We start from the raw sequence: 15357 nt of genomic DNA on the forward strand, positions 1-15357 counted from the left end.
GTGCTTTTGTACATAAAGCATTTTTATTATTGATGGTACGTACACAACATTCCAGATGGAAGTGGAGATGCCTCTTGAAAATATTTTGAAGGTACACGAGTCACATGTATCTCCTGTGTCATCTAGTGTAAACAAGACCTCTGAGTAACAGCTTCTGGCTCATGGTGATCTCCCAAAAGAATTCAGGTGAAATGTGAAAACAAGACTAATAGAGTTCAAGAAGTTAAGTAGGCGGAAAGAGACCAAACAAAGCAGGTGGGGACAAGGTCCTTGAAAAGAACCTTAAATGCTGACTACCATGCTATATCACATGCATCGCAAGAGGTAACCCTTCACAAGGTTCCAGATAACTGACTGATGTCACTGACTTGGTAAATATACTGTGCCTACAACTACTTAATCACATGCAGTGGATCACATAGAGAATATTCAAGTATCATACACCCATTCCTTCAAACTTGCTTGGTTAAGATATAATCCTGTATCTTTTAATTCTGACAGTTACTGTATGTACTCAGTCACGGATTCATAAAATGATAGCTTGTCAAAACAATCCCCCCCTAAAAATTCCATACTTTTTATAAGTATATAAGCACAATCCCAAAGCACTCGAGATTCTTTCAAGCACTTGAAGGTACTGTATACATGAATCCACAACAAACATTCCCTTTTAAAAACACTTGAATTCCACTAAGGAAAGTGCATGGCAAACTTGAGTGGAATAATTGATAAAAATAAAATGATTAATAAGTTCGTGCTATTCATGAATTGTTACATTTTAACTTTTTCACTGCGTGGGACTAATCTCAGTCGTCAAATGGTCTCGTCCAAGACGTGGGACTGATCTTAGTTGTCATTCTTTCGGTTCTAGTTAGGTAGCTCGTAATAGATAACACATTTCCCTCATTATTTAAGGAGCTTTTGTCTTTTAGTAACAAATGGTAACTTAGTGACAAATGGTAACATTTGATTTTCAACTTGCAGGATACTCTCATGACAAGGCTTAGACCTTCGGTAGCCATCAAAATGCCATAGAGACAAGGTTTCTCGTGATGATGAAGCGCACACAGGCTTTTACTCGGAAATAACAATGATAGACGTAGACATGAACTATCAGATATTTTCTAAAGAATGCCAAGTTTTTTTTTTCTTTGTGAGGTCTTTCCAGATGAAATTTTTGGCCAAGAGCAGGTGTCCAGCATTTGTTAAGAAATTTTTAAACTGAAGAACAAAAATGGCATTACTTCACTTCATGCTTTGAGAGGTATCGCACTGAAATGAATCGCCAATAAAAGCTACATAATTCAGTATTGGAGTAATTAAATATTGTTGGTGTATTTTATATTTCTACCATGATAAAATATTATAATAACTAATGAAAATAAAGAATTGAAGAACAAATATAAAAGGGAAAAAATTAGTCTGTTACACATACAGCAGGACACTGAGCTCATCACTAGCGGTGATAACAGGCTTGCAGCGAGAAGGTTAAAAACTTTAAAAGAATAAAAACCTACTTTCTAGAGCCAATTCGGTGTTTAAGAAGCACATCGACTAAGAATATAATGTGAAAAGCCTATAGGTCACAAGTATGTTATGAATTACAATACACAATGCATGTTCAGTTAACAAGTGGGGAGGAAAACTTTCCCAAAATCTTGGACAGAATGTTTAGCTGTCATCTGACACATTTCCTTGCTAAGTAATGATGGCGTCAGGACTTTCAAGACGTGGTATTGTGTGAGGCTACCCATAGAGGGGACGTCTCAACTCTGTGGTAACAGGTAAGCCCTGAAGTTACGTCATTACGGGGTTACTTATGTAATAAAAAAGGTTATATTTCCCAGTATAAGGGAACCACCTTAAAATGAGGCTGTAACCCCCAGTTCATCCTCCATAACAAATTTGTGTCCATCAAGCCCCTAACCCTCATATCAGTCTTTTCAAAACTAGTGTTTCAAGTCAGAGGGACACGATCTAGGAAAAATGTAAAAATAAAATAAAAATTGACTTCCTAAATTTCCACTGTAGACTAATTATAACAGTAACTGAAAAATAAAATACTCTACCGAAAGATAAATAGCATTGTAAATGCAGCCCATCATTTATCAAGATACTTACAGTAAATCACAGAACTTGATGATGATGGATAAAACAACATTGAAACTGCACTACTGAAAACAAAAGAAAAAATACAATAGCTGTATTGGAAAATTAAAATCCTCCTGAAAATATCAGGTAATTATATTTTCATTAAATAATTAATTATCTGGATAATTACCTACTGTTAAAGTTAGCTTTACATCTTCATGCAGTTAGGTGCAATCAGCATTCCAAATAAACAAAAGAATAACACTTGCCTGACCTGTATGGACTGCAATCACCTATTTCCCACTGCTATGAATTTGTACTCTCTCTCTCTCTCTCTCTCTCTCTCTCTCTCTCTCTCTCTCTCTCTCTCTCTCTCTCTCTCTCTCTCTCTCTCTCTCTCTAGTCCTTCGAAATCTCCCTCGAGATATTGTTGGATTCACCAAAACTTCCCAGAAATGGTTTCGAACCGAGATGCTTGACGTGTTCCAGTGTAAGGAGAAATTCCTCCCCGACCAAGAAACATTGTCTCGGCCGAGGTTCAAGGATAGAATCAACCGGGACTTTCAATACGTTTATATTGTTTGGGACTGGCTGGAAGTGAAAGGGTGAATCCATACTACAATGGTTATGGATAAGTTTCCGACATGTCATAAACACACAAACATGTTGGAAACATTTTATTTAGCCTCACCATCAGGCTGGAAAGACTGACCAACGTAAAAAATCTCTGAAACTGCAATAAAATGAATTGTCTTGCTAAAACCTTAAGCAAAAAGCTAACAAAACATAAGAACGGAAAGTACAAAATAAAAAGGAATTATGAAAATATTAACATGAAAAATGCAAAAAAGGTGAAATGTAAACAAACTATCACACACAAAGTAAACTGTCTAACGATCTGTTGCGTGCAACCTTCTAAAGAAAAAATACAATCTCTAGTTGTATACCGGACGAGCTGTTGTTCAGTTCCGGTTTAATTTTTGCAGAAATGTCATAAATAAAATGAAAGATAAGACCACATATTTAGAATTCGATTTGAGCTCTATGTAAGGAAATATTCTAAACCGTAACCCGAATTTCATTTTTTTTTTCAAATCCAAAGTTTACTCATATCCCCTAATGCAGATATGATGCAACTTCCGCCGAAATTCTGATATATATCCTTTGCACTTACACTTCCTAATATATTTATATGATTTTGATATTTGGACATACAAGGTTTAATAGCAAATACAATATCCCCTAATTTGGAATGATGGAATAGTTATGTAAAAACTGCATTCATTTAAATTTTATTTGTTGGCTTTCATGTTCAATTATTTATTTATTACAGTAGAACTTTAGAAAGAAAACGCCATGGTAATAAGCCGTTGTTTTTGTTGTTCTAAAAAAAATACCCGTACTTTATCTTCAACTCTTGAACTTTTGTAACCAGTGAATGCAATAAATTCTGCGAGTAAAAACAATAGTATCACTAAAGGTAGGACAATCTCATTACAATGTCTCTGAGAACAACACTCGACAGCTAATGCTTCTCTCTAATAATTAACGGCTTAATGGCTTTCGACTTGAGAGAGAGAGAGAGAGAGAGAGAGAAGATTCAGGATTGGTCGTCAGGTATGCGACCTTGACATGTCGTTTAAGATGTGTCATATAAATCTCTCTCTCTCTCTCTCTCTCTCTCTCTCTCTCTCTCTCTCTCTCTCTCTATATATATATATATATATATATATATATATATACATATATATATATATATATATATATATATATATATATATATATATATATATATATATATATATATATATATATATATATACACACAAAGAGAGAGAGGAGAGACACTCTAGTCTCGACAGGATCGCCCAAGATGCAAGTGAAGTTAAGCAAACAATTAAAGGGCCGTTAAAACAGCATCGAGCGATCCGTCACGGCCGAGACACCAGGATGCGCCCGGCCAATTATTGACACATAAAACCGCCCCGTCGACATTTTCGGAATCGCTGACGAGGCGTTTTTGCGCCGCGCCGCCCAGCGCCCCCGCGTGAGAAAAAACGCCCGATCGCACGGAGCGATCGTTATTCGTAGCTATTAAACGAGATGACTTCCGTTGGCAATACTTTTTTTTTTCCCAAAGTGATACTTCTGTTTTTTCTTTTTTAAATTTTCCAATTGTTTATATTTTTATTTTTTTTTTTTACTTTTCCGTCTGTTTCCTAATGCCGTACTGATTATTTAGCGAGCTGAGAAGATGGATGGTATGATAATACACTTTATTTCTTCTTGTACCATTTTTCCTTTCTATTTTTTTTTTTTGAGTTTTCGGGATTATCTAGTTACATTTATTGTGTCATTTAATATTTGTGTGTGTGTGTGTGTGTGTGTGTGTGTGTGTGTGTGTGTGTGTGTGTGTGTGTGTGTGTGTGTGTGTGTGTGTGTTTTAGCAGCCCAGGCCTTCAAATATTGGGAATTCACTTGTACGGGATCTTCTCATAAACAGGAATTCCAAATCGCACCTTAACAAGAAACCTACCTTCAATTCTTCACCGAAACGAAACGAGTTAATCCAAAGCATTGCTGCTCGTTATCTGTCATACTGCGAATATAAATAACGTCTTTATGGACATAAATTACTGTCAAATGACAAACTGCTACACAAAAAGAAAAAGATTACTGTGGCACTGGTTTGAAATGAGAACCACGGTACGTTGGGTTCATCAAACAATTCCATTCGAAATGAAGTCTTCGGAAATACTTTATTTTGATGCCTGAACAGCTGAATTTGTGAACTGTCATTGGAAATGAGAATGTATCTTTACACCGGAACATTTAAGCAGTATTTTACATTACGGAAACAAAATGATTACCATTATTGTTGCGTAAGGAAATTATGTATATATACGTCTACGCCTATCGGAATATACTATGCCTAATGATCGCTGGGGTTTCTCCTGCCAAGGTGTACACACACTATATATATATATATATATATATATATATATATATATATATATATATATATATATATATATATATATATATATATATATATATATATGTTATATACATATCACGCCTGTTGGGAGCCCTGCAAAGTCTTATCAAATTACTACTACTATTACTATGAACTAATAAACGGAGCCGGGTGGGGAAGGGTTTGGGAGGTGAGTGTGGGGATTAATGCTGTTCATGAATGACCCGAGAGAATACTTCCTTAGACTCTGAGGACATCATTCTCTCAAAGGGTTTCGATGGTGTAGGTCTAATTACTCGTTGCGACAGACCGTGAAAATGGCAGTTATTTCTCTCTTTTATTTTTTTCCTTTTTCTTTACTTCTCCGTGTATCTGGCCACTGTAATTATCAAGAAAATGAGCACCGGAAAATTAGGTTTCACGGGCGAAACAAAACGTGCAACTGGAAAGGGCTAAGTAAGACATTTCATACTTCAAATGACACGTGATAGAACAGAACATACAGTAGAATTTAGGCCAAAGACCAAGCGCTGGGACCTATATGATGAGGTCATTCAGCGCTGAAAATGAAACTGACAGTAAAAAGGTCTGAAATGTGTCACAGGAGGTAAACCTCGCAGCCGCAATATGAATCAATTGTTAGGAGAGGATTGAGGAAAGTAAGATGGAAGAAAGAGAATATGAACGGAGGTACAGTGATAGGAATGAAAGGGTTTGCTACAGCTACGGGCCGAAGGGACGTTGCAAAGAACCTCAGGTAATGCCTACAGTGCACCGCATGAGAACATCACGTTATAACTACTAAAGAATGTTAACGAAATGTCCAAATTTCAATTGATTCATAAAACTGCAAAGAAGTTACCAAGCGCTACCATTCACTTCAGAGAATTTTTTTTGTGGGGGGGTGGGTTGGTGAGGTAGAATATCATGTAATAATCACCGTACACCGTAAACAAAACTAGTGTATTTTTAATCGATTTGTAGAAAATACGTGAAATACAAAAGTTGTAATTAAGTAAAAGGTAAAGATAACGTTTGATCTTTTATTTCTGTAAACTAGATTGTAATAATTACGTAATAATTACACAAACAATGCATACGAAGACTTGAAATTTCTCTCGATTTACGGAAAATGTAAAAAGACGAATTTCACACCAAAGAAAGGTTACAAAAGGTTACAAAAGACTACAACATGCAGAAAATAAAAACACCTCATCTAATTTTTAAAAAATGGAATACAACAATTACAAAAACAGTGCAAACGAAAATTCAAAATTTCGATTGATTTATAAAGAAGTTACATATAAGAACTCTCCTGCCAGTAATAATATTCACTTAGCTTCAGTATTCCTGAATAAACAGGAATCCGGACATCCACAAGCAGTCAAAATAAACAAGATGTCACGACAACAGAGAAGTCATTTCTCGCCGGAAATGGGGGCGCTGGTGACCCCGTTTGGCAGTTGGGTCATTAGAAAAGGTCACAGACCCCGTGAGCAGCTGGGTCATTAGGAGAGGTCACAGTAGAGAGCCTTCGGGAACGCCAGGGAGGGTCTAGTGCTGATAAATAGGTCATTAGGTTCTCCCTGTTCTGGATGGGTCTTGGTCAACAACAATGAGAATGTTACACACACACACACACACACATATATATATATGTGTGTGTGTGTGTGCGTGTATTTTTCATGTTTTTCTGTGCTATTTTTCTGTTTGCATAAGTTTTAACAAATAACAACAAACTCAGCATTCAAGACAAACTGCTCCAAAGGACTTGGTTTTTCTTACATGTATATCTAGAATTCTTTCGATACTTACATTTAAGTTTCCAAACTATTCTGTCACTGTGACGCTTGACAGCACACAAACAAATCAATCAATCAATCCCGAATGTCCCAAAGCGAAATAAAGCGATCGAATGGAATTACAAATAAACGGGAGACCAAAAACTACCCCTGGAGGAGTCATACTTGGAAAGCCAATGGCTCTAGAAGACGGGCGGCTTTTTACAAAGGCAACCGAATCGCTTCTTTCTGGGTGGGCGTAGCCACTGGTCAGTTAAAGGATCAGTATCCGGGTGATTTGAGGTCCTTTAGTTCCCTCGCAAATGGCCCTAGCACGGGAGTGCGAAAAGAGTCAGGGATCATTAACTGTAACCCTGGGTTCCTGCTGTAACGCCGTAACCCTTACCTGGGTCTAATTTTTTTGTTAGGGATTCGTTTACTGAAGTCTTGTTCTGTATCTTACAATTTTTTTAAGGGTTCATTTATTGTATTGTATTTCTTTTTTTATCTTTTGGCTTCACAGTGTTCGCTTATTATTTCATTCTTACAGTAGACGTAAACGGAAAAAATTCCCGACGTTTTATGAACGCAAAATAAAACTTGCAGTTGGTTTCAAGTAGTCGACTAGGCCTACAACAGATTTAACGTTGTCAGTCCCTCTACTAAAGGCAATAGCAATAACTATAACCGTCTGATGGTATATAAGCCTTGTCGGAACACTAATCACTCATATTTTGTCTCTCCCTATCCATGTAACCACAGCCACGACCAACAGCAGCTGACTAAAACAATCAGGTAAGGCATTCTCTGGTTAAGTCAAAAAGGCATAGCCTACTGGAAGCCCTTAGCCCAGATCGTTCCTTCATCGTCCTAGAGAGAGAGAGAGAGAGAGAGAGAGAGAGAGAGAGAGAGAGAGAGAGAGAGAGAGAGAGAGAGAGAGAGAGAGTTTTATTGAAAGATGAGGCCTCGTACCGACAGAAATACGTTATCTTCTGTGGGGGTGGCCACGCACATGGGACTATGAGTCCGATCCCAAAACACAAAGCTTAATAAACTTAGAACAGATGTTCCTTCTGGCGTCTCATTTACGCCGATACTGACTCAGAATGAGCCACAATGGCGCGCCAGAAATACCAACCGATTGTGAGAGTGCATACCGCTTATGACTGTTGGAAATGAGGCTATCTTTCGTACTGTTTCTATCTCGTAACCTGCGAGAGAGAGAGTAATGTTGCATAAATGCATGATAGAGTAACAACAATTAAAAAATAGAGACATTAGTCCCATCCAGCATTATCCGTTTGTCCGGAGCACGGTCAAAAATCTAGACCATGGTCTGGAGAAAGGTCTGTTCAAGAGGCAGTGGGCTACAATGTAGCCTGCATGCCAATATAACGAGTGAATAAGCACTTCTACTATTATTGTGACTACACTGAGCACTAATGCTCGTGTACTTGTGTACAAAAATGAGGAATGCGTAACATTATTTTTTCATTTATAAGACCTAAACAAGCGGTTAGTACAAAAATATAGTACTAAATTTTCACAAGCATTTGAATATAGGCCTATAGGCTATTACCTAGCTAAAAGATGCCTGGTATCAGACACTATGCAGAGATTCGGTCTCGAATTGTAAAAACAAGAAAAAGGAGAAAAAATTATTTAAAAAAACACCGAAATCAAATACCACCATTACAAAAAAAAAAAAATTTTCAAAAATCAGATGAACGTGAAAAACTCATGCGGCAAGAGACTGATATATAGACACATCCCAAATTATCGAGAACAATAAGCAGATGAATAACAATAAACACATTAACACAACAGTCTTCCCCCAGAATTAGAAACAGATAAAAGTAATAAAATAATAAACAGGTCTCTGACCGGCAAAGGATTAGACCTTAATCTTACTTCAACACTGGTCGCGGATAAAGGATTAGCAAAGTGCCTCTAAGATCTGCTTGACAACCTTAGGAAGGTACGACCCAGCCTTAGACCTACGCGCAGATTTGGGTGTGCACAATATACATTTGTTTGTTGATCTATTTCCATTTATTAGTTAATAACTGCTCAAAGCAGAAGTGACAAAAATGAGAGAGAGAGAGAGAGAGAGAGAGAGAGAGAGAGAGAGAGAGAGAGAGAGAGAGATGATATAGTAAAGCCACTAAACCGTTCTAGCACACAGCTGAAATCACACAAATGCTCGTCAGAGAGAGAGAGAGAGAGAGAGAGAGAGAGAGAAGAGACCACTAAGAGACTAAACCGTTATAGCACATACAACTGAAATCACACAAATGCTCATCAGAGAGAGAGAGAGAGAGAGAGAGAGAGAGAGAGAGACTAAAAACGTTCTAACTCATACAGCTGAAATCACACAAATGTTCATCAGAGAGAGAGAGAGAGAGAGAGAGAGAGAGAGAGAGAGAGTTGAAAATAGTAAAGCCACTAACCCATTATAAACAGCTGAAATCACACAGTTATATAAAACTAATACAAACAGCTTCTCCTCTATTCCATCCTCAAACCTTAAGTATTCATACCATGACGGAGAGCGTTCGTCCCTCCGGAGAAAAATTCCAGCACATAACACTCAAATGAATGACAAGAATACGGATCTCGGATTACGCTGCGGATTCTATGGACGTTTAAATACGCAACCGAAATAAAAAAAAAAATTCTCATAAAAAAACGAAAAGGTTTTGCCCGCTTCGGATGTTTAAAAGGGTTACTGAACTCTGCATAGTTGATTTTTTCATATTTTTTGAGAAGGTGGAATCCACCGCGAAACTAAAGAATGCCAATGGGATTTGTAAAATGAAAACAGCGATCAAATGGTGTATAAGCCCAGCACTGAACATCACTTCATTTATTTACACAAAATTGGAGGAAATATCCCATTCTCTAGAGTCTAGAGAATGGGAAAATGGGATATTTCCCAAAACTTACTGTAAATAAGTAAATTCAGGTTGTTCTGATACCAGGTAAAAGAATTACGATAAGATTAAAATACCAATTTAGGAATTAAACGAATGCATTCATCGTTAAACAAGCTGATTATGAGAGTTAAGACGTGTGTGTGTGTGATGAGAGAGAGAGAGAGAGAGAGAGAGTCCGTGAGAGAGCATAAAGAGGCCACGTGTCAGCATAAGGCCAGCTTAATCTCAATAAGCCACCAAAACAGTTCGTACTTATATATGCCTGTCTTATTAAACACTATCAATAAAGTGAATATCAGACATGAGACTAACAAATGTGTCTGGAAACGATCTCACTATATGACTCTTACATAATGCATATAGCCTACACAAATCTGTTATCTTCACAGTCATGTCTATTCCATGTGCTTGTTCAAGTACTAAAGAATATAAAGCACATTATTGTGTATCTGTATCAATATATATATATATATATATATATATATATATATATATATATATATATATATATATATATGTGTGTGTGTGTGTGTGTGTGTATGTATATATATGTATATATATATATATATATATATATATATATATATATATATATATATATATAATCAGGATGAAGTTAATAACCTTATTCTCTTCTCCCTCCTCGTTGTGGCCCATCATATTTTCCTGACTATCCGGGGCATAATTCACTATAGTATAGGCCTACATCTGAAATGCAAGATGGAGTCAAAAGGAAGAGGCCTAAATCGGTTCGGCTCGCTCAGGAATCGTACTCCGGACGCTCAGCAAGTAAGGAAAGGTAGGTAACAAATAGGTAGCGAGGACTTTTCCACACTGAAAAAACATAACCTCTCGTCCACACACACACACACACACACACACACACACACACACAACAATTAGTACGTGGGCGCGTGAAATGAGAATTTCCCAGCACCCGTTCCTTGTAACAGGTTGTTTGGGGTCGTTTGCTAAAGACGGTGTGATTGCTGTAAATTAACCTTAACGCAGACCGAAGAAAGCCGCTGGACGCCGCATAACTCAAAAGATAATCGCTTAGGGATGGCTGCGGCCCATTAGGAACGCCACCGCAACGTCCCAAACCAAGCCACACCGACGCTTAAGTTATCATTATTGTTTTGCTAGCAGGTGAGGCTGAGGCGAAGATGGGAAGTCTACTGATCGTGTTTATAATATTTGAGCCTCTAAGGAAATGTCTGGTATCTATCTGGTTATTTGTTTATTTACTTTCTATTTATTCAATTAGGCCTATTTGCCTACTCGCTGCTAAGTCTGCCACCCTCAAGTAAGAGTTAATATGTGAAATAATCAAGGGTTGTGTAAGTGGTTTAAATGTACTTATGCACATGAGAATATATTACTTTTCTTGTAGGCTTACAAATGTAGGTTTTTTCACGTGTATGTTATGTAAATAATGTATACCTTTGTGCATACATATGTAAGCACTGGGGTGTTAGATATTAGCATATTTCCTTAGGTCTGACGTGATGTTACATTACCCATAAAATGAACATTTTTAGTACATATAATACAAAATTTCAAAGATTCCTCAATCCTGCATTATTAAATCTATTAATTCGAACCACTGCAATGAGCTGTAGACCTATGCACCAAAGTAAAGTAACATTTATGTTGGCGCTCTTTCCTATCTAGTGCCTATGATGATTGTAAATATTCACCGTCTTTTGTTTATGTTAATGATATTTACCGTCTTTCGTTCTATGGTTTTACCTTCATTCCCAAGGAGCTGGTACTAAACACGGTGCCGCTTTTTCCATGTAAACCGGTGGTTGCCATACATGGCGGCCTCGTTACGCTGGGCTGCAGTTTAACAGAGATACGCATTAGCTTTATGTTACTTACAAGATGCGATGTACTTCGGATAAGTTTCCTAGATACAAAGAGACCCACTAGCCTAGGTCTACGCTAGTGCCCCTGACAACAGACATTGCTCCCGGGGCTGGCACTGGGAACTAGCCCAAGCCTATATGATTTCAACAGATACAATGACCAGTATGTTTATTTCCTAATTTGTTCAACCACAAAGTCTCTGACCTGCATCTACGACCTACCGTAACCTTCGAGAGCCACAGCTATATCTGTCATCCATGTTTTAGGCCTATAATTTCCGAAACCAGCAAGCCTATTTCAAAAAATTTTTTTTTATTATAATCTATGGAAAAATAAGACGTCTGATGGTTTTTTAAAATAAATTTTGACATCAATTTTACCCCTCAAAAAATAAATTAAACAAATAGGCCTAGTCGGCCAAACATGACCGACCTTTTAGGCTCACGTGGGAAGAAGCTGTGGGGCGAACACGTCCTTCGTCTGTTATCGACGCCGTGGTTTAATATATGACATTGAATAGTGACTTATATCACGTCTCTCCCTTACGGTAACAGTGCTTGCCATTAATTAATTCAACGTCAAAAGTTTGTCCGACCACATATAAACAACATCGCGGAACACAGTTTGTTAGTCACTAACGTCAAACTGAACCGGCATAGTCGATTAATAATGGTTCTTAGTTGACGTGACACATTCGCGATGATATTTTATTTTCACCGTCTTTCCTTAAACTTATAACCTTTCATTGCTTCAAATATCCTTTTTAATTTATTCATCGCTTTCCACTCATCCCTAAATTCGATAAGGAGTCGGGTCGCTGTTTCTTGGAATAAAACGAAACAAGACGAAGGGTACACAGGAGCAGCCCCTGAAACTGACAGCAAATAAACGGTGTTGTTAAATGTTTATTTTAGCTGTTTATTTTGATAAAATTGTCAAACGCGGCATTGACCAATGTATGAAGGACAGATTCGGGTGAATATTAGCCTGCGTTTGAAGTAACGTAACATTAGTATGTAGCTAAACCAGGGATGGTAAAGGATAATACTTGATCTACGACATATTGGATTAAATTCCACGGTTTTTGTAGGCTGATGTTGTATACGTTTTAATTTCTTAGGTGACAAATGCGCAATTTTTTGTATGAGCCAACGCAAACAAAATTCATTTGTCAACTGAAATTACTTTCACTTTGGTAAACAATAATGCCTCATCTTACTAACGATATTAAATATGTGTGTGTGTGTGTGTGTGTGTGTGTAAGCGTGCTTTATTTGACATTTAAGACTATAGTGATGGAAACAGAATCTCTCTATTAGACTATACAAAGTTAGAGTAACATTTTTCATTTTGATTCAAACACAAATATTTGACGCAGATTTGCCACAGCACAAGAAGTAGCGTTTAAAAGGTATCTGTTTCCGTACATCAGTCTACTCGTCTTTTTTGGTTTCATTTCATTTGAGTTAAAACTTCACAGTTTCGGTACTATGACGTTTGTAATTTTTTTTTTTAAATCGGCTGGCATTTCTTGGGAGAGAATAACATAAATGTAATAAACCATATTCCCGTAACTTAATGAGGTGCTGCATTATAACTTTTGTTCGGTATTGTTATCATTATCATTACAGGGGTACGTCGAATTTCCACTTTCATTCAGCATCTCAGAAATAATCCTTGAGTTTTACTTATACGTCCTGTAGTGGTATCTGGGCTAGACCTATTTGCAGCTTGCACCTCATGATATTCATAACATAAAGTTGCCTAGGCCAAAGCTGATAGTTCATGAGCGCACATTTATAGTTGTGGGTCTTTGAAAATAGGAACGTTGTATGAATATGTTCTTGAGTGAAAAAGGAAAAGTCAATGCAAAATTAGCTATGGATTATTTTGTTTTCCTTATGAGTGATAATAATTCAGTGCTGATGTCAACTGAGGTTTAATAGGTTTTTTCTCAGGAAACTTATCTGAAATAGTTAGGTTAGTTTAGTATTTAGACCTGGGATCTAACCTCCTTTAGACCATGATCTAGAAAGCACTTTCTAGACCGTGGTTAAGATTAAGCTGGTTTATACCAGCACGGACCCTTCCCCTAAGGCATGAAAAAGAGTATAGGATGCCCGGTGTGGCCCACCAGACTCTATCAGCTAACCGAGACGATCTGAACTGTTACACATTCCTGTGATTCCCAAGTCCAATTTGGTTGCTGTGATCGATCTTTGACTGTTTGTGAGGCGAGGTTGATAACCACTAGACCATGGAGGCATGGTAATTATAACGTCATTGATAATGATAAAGGCAATCGTCTCAAAAATGTGTCATTCAGTCCCATAACTTAGAGACAAGACGCAACAGCTGGTGCATCTGAGCAGCCATGTGAAAAATCATGCTCCGAAGTTGATTGAGGCACGGTCTAGGGTAAACGTGGATGGAGGCGAGTCTCCCGTCGGAACAATTGGCCATTTAGTTGCCTAAACATTATACTTATTCACTACAGGACGCACCCAGCCATTGTCTCCTGAAGAGGCCTCCCACATCGACACCTCCTTTTGTTTTTATTCTATCCCGGTTGACAATTATATCGTCGTAAAACAAACGTGACCAGTTAATGACAACGCAGAAGTGGTCGAAGAGATGAGGAGACGTCATTTGTTTCGTCGTGTTATTGGTTCTCGGTGGCCCTCTCGTGTCTACCTTCTTTTTTTATTATTTTCCTTCTGTATACTCTCATTTGATTCCTTCTGTTTTTTTGTTTCTTTCTATTCTCTTCGCTAAGCTTCTGTTTCTTATTTTTTCATTCGTTCCTTCCTTCTAGAATCTAGAGCATCGTTTGGTTATATTTTTCTGATTTCCTTTGTTAATAATTTAGACTCATATGAACATTCTTGTTTTATCTCTCTCTTTTTCATTTCGCCTATTCCTTGTTTATTTCTGTTTAGTCTCTCTTGTTCATTTTCATTCTACTTTTATTTTCCTCTAGACTTTTATTTGATCCACTTTGTTTATTTTCCTCACCTCTCTATTTTGCTTCTAAATTCTCGTTTAATCCTTCTTGGCGCTTTGTTTATTTAAATTATCGCCTTTTATTTTTCAGTTTCTCATTTGACCGTTTTGTGTGAGGCTTTCATTTTAACATTAATTTCCCCTTATCGACTCATTGTAGTTAAGCGGATAGGCATAGTCTTGTTTCCAAGAGTGATTTATAATCCAATGTCGTATTTTCCAATACAAATCTTCACTGTATAGGCCTATCCTGTCGTTTTCAAGAACCGATTGCAATCCAAAGTCGTATTTTCCAACACAAATCATTGCAAACAAGCCAAAAGGTCACCTAGGCGCAGACGTGGTTCTGACAACACGACGAGGGAATAAACTGACGCGGCATTTTAATCTTCTCTTGACATCATTACCTTCAGTTCGGTTTCAGCTCCCAATATTCGGCGTCTCACGCGCGGCGAGATTCTTATAAGCCATAAACATCTTGCTAGTGCACGTCTCAGGGTGGTGTCGGTCAACCACGATCTTGGAGTGAGTTTTTCTTTTTCTTTTTTTATTATTTTGTGTCGTTGCTTGACGGGATGTGCGTGTCTCGGCTTATATAGTTTTGTTTGCAGCATCTTCCTCGAAGTTTTATTATTATTATTATTATTATTATTATTATTATTATTATTAATCTATCGTACATCTGGTATATTCTTAA

The sequence above is a fragment of the Macrobrachium rosenbergii genome, chromosome 30 (assembly GCF_040412425.1).
Source record: "Macrobrachium rosenbergii isolate ZJJX-2024 chromosome 30, ASM4041242v1, whole genome shotgun sequence".
Lineage (NCBI taxonomy): Eukaryota > Metazoa > Arthropoda > Malacostraca > Decapoda > Palaemonidae > Macrobrachium > Macrobrachium rosenbergii.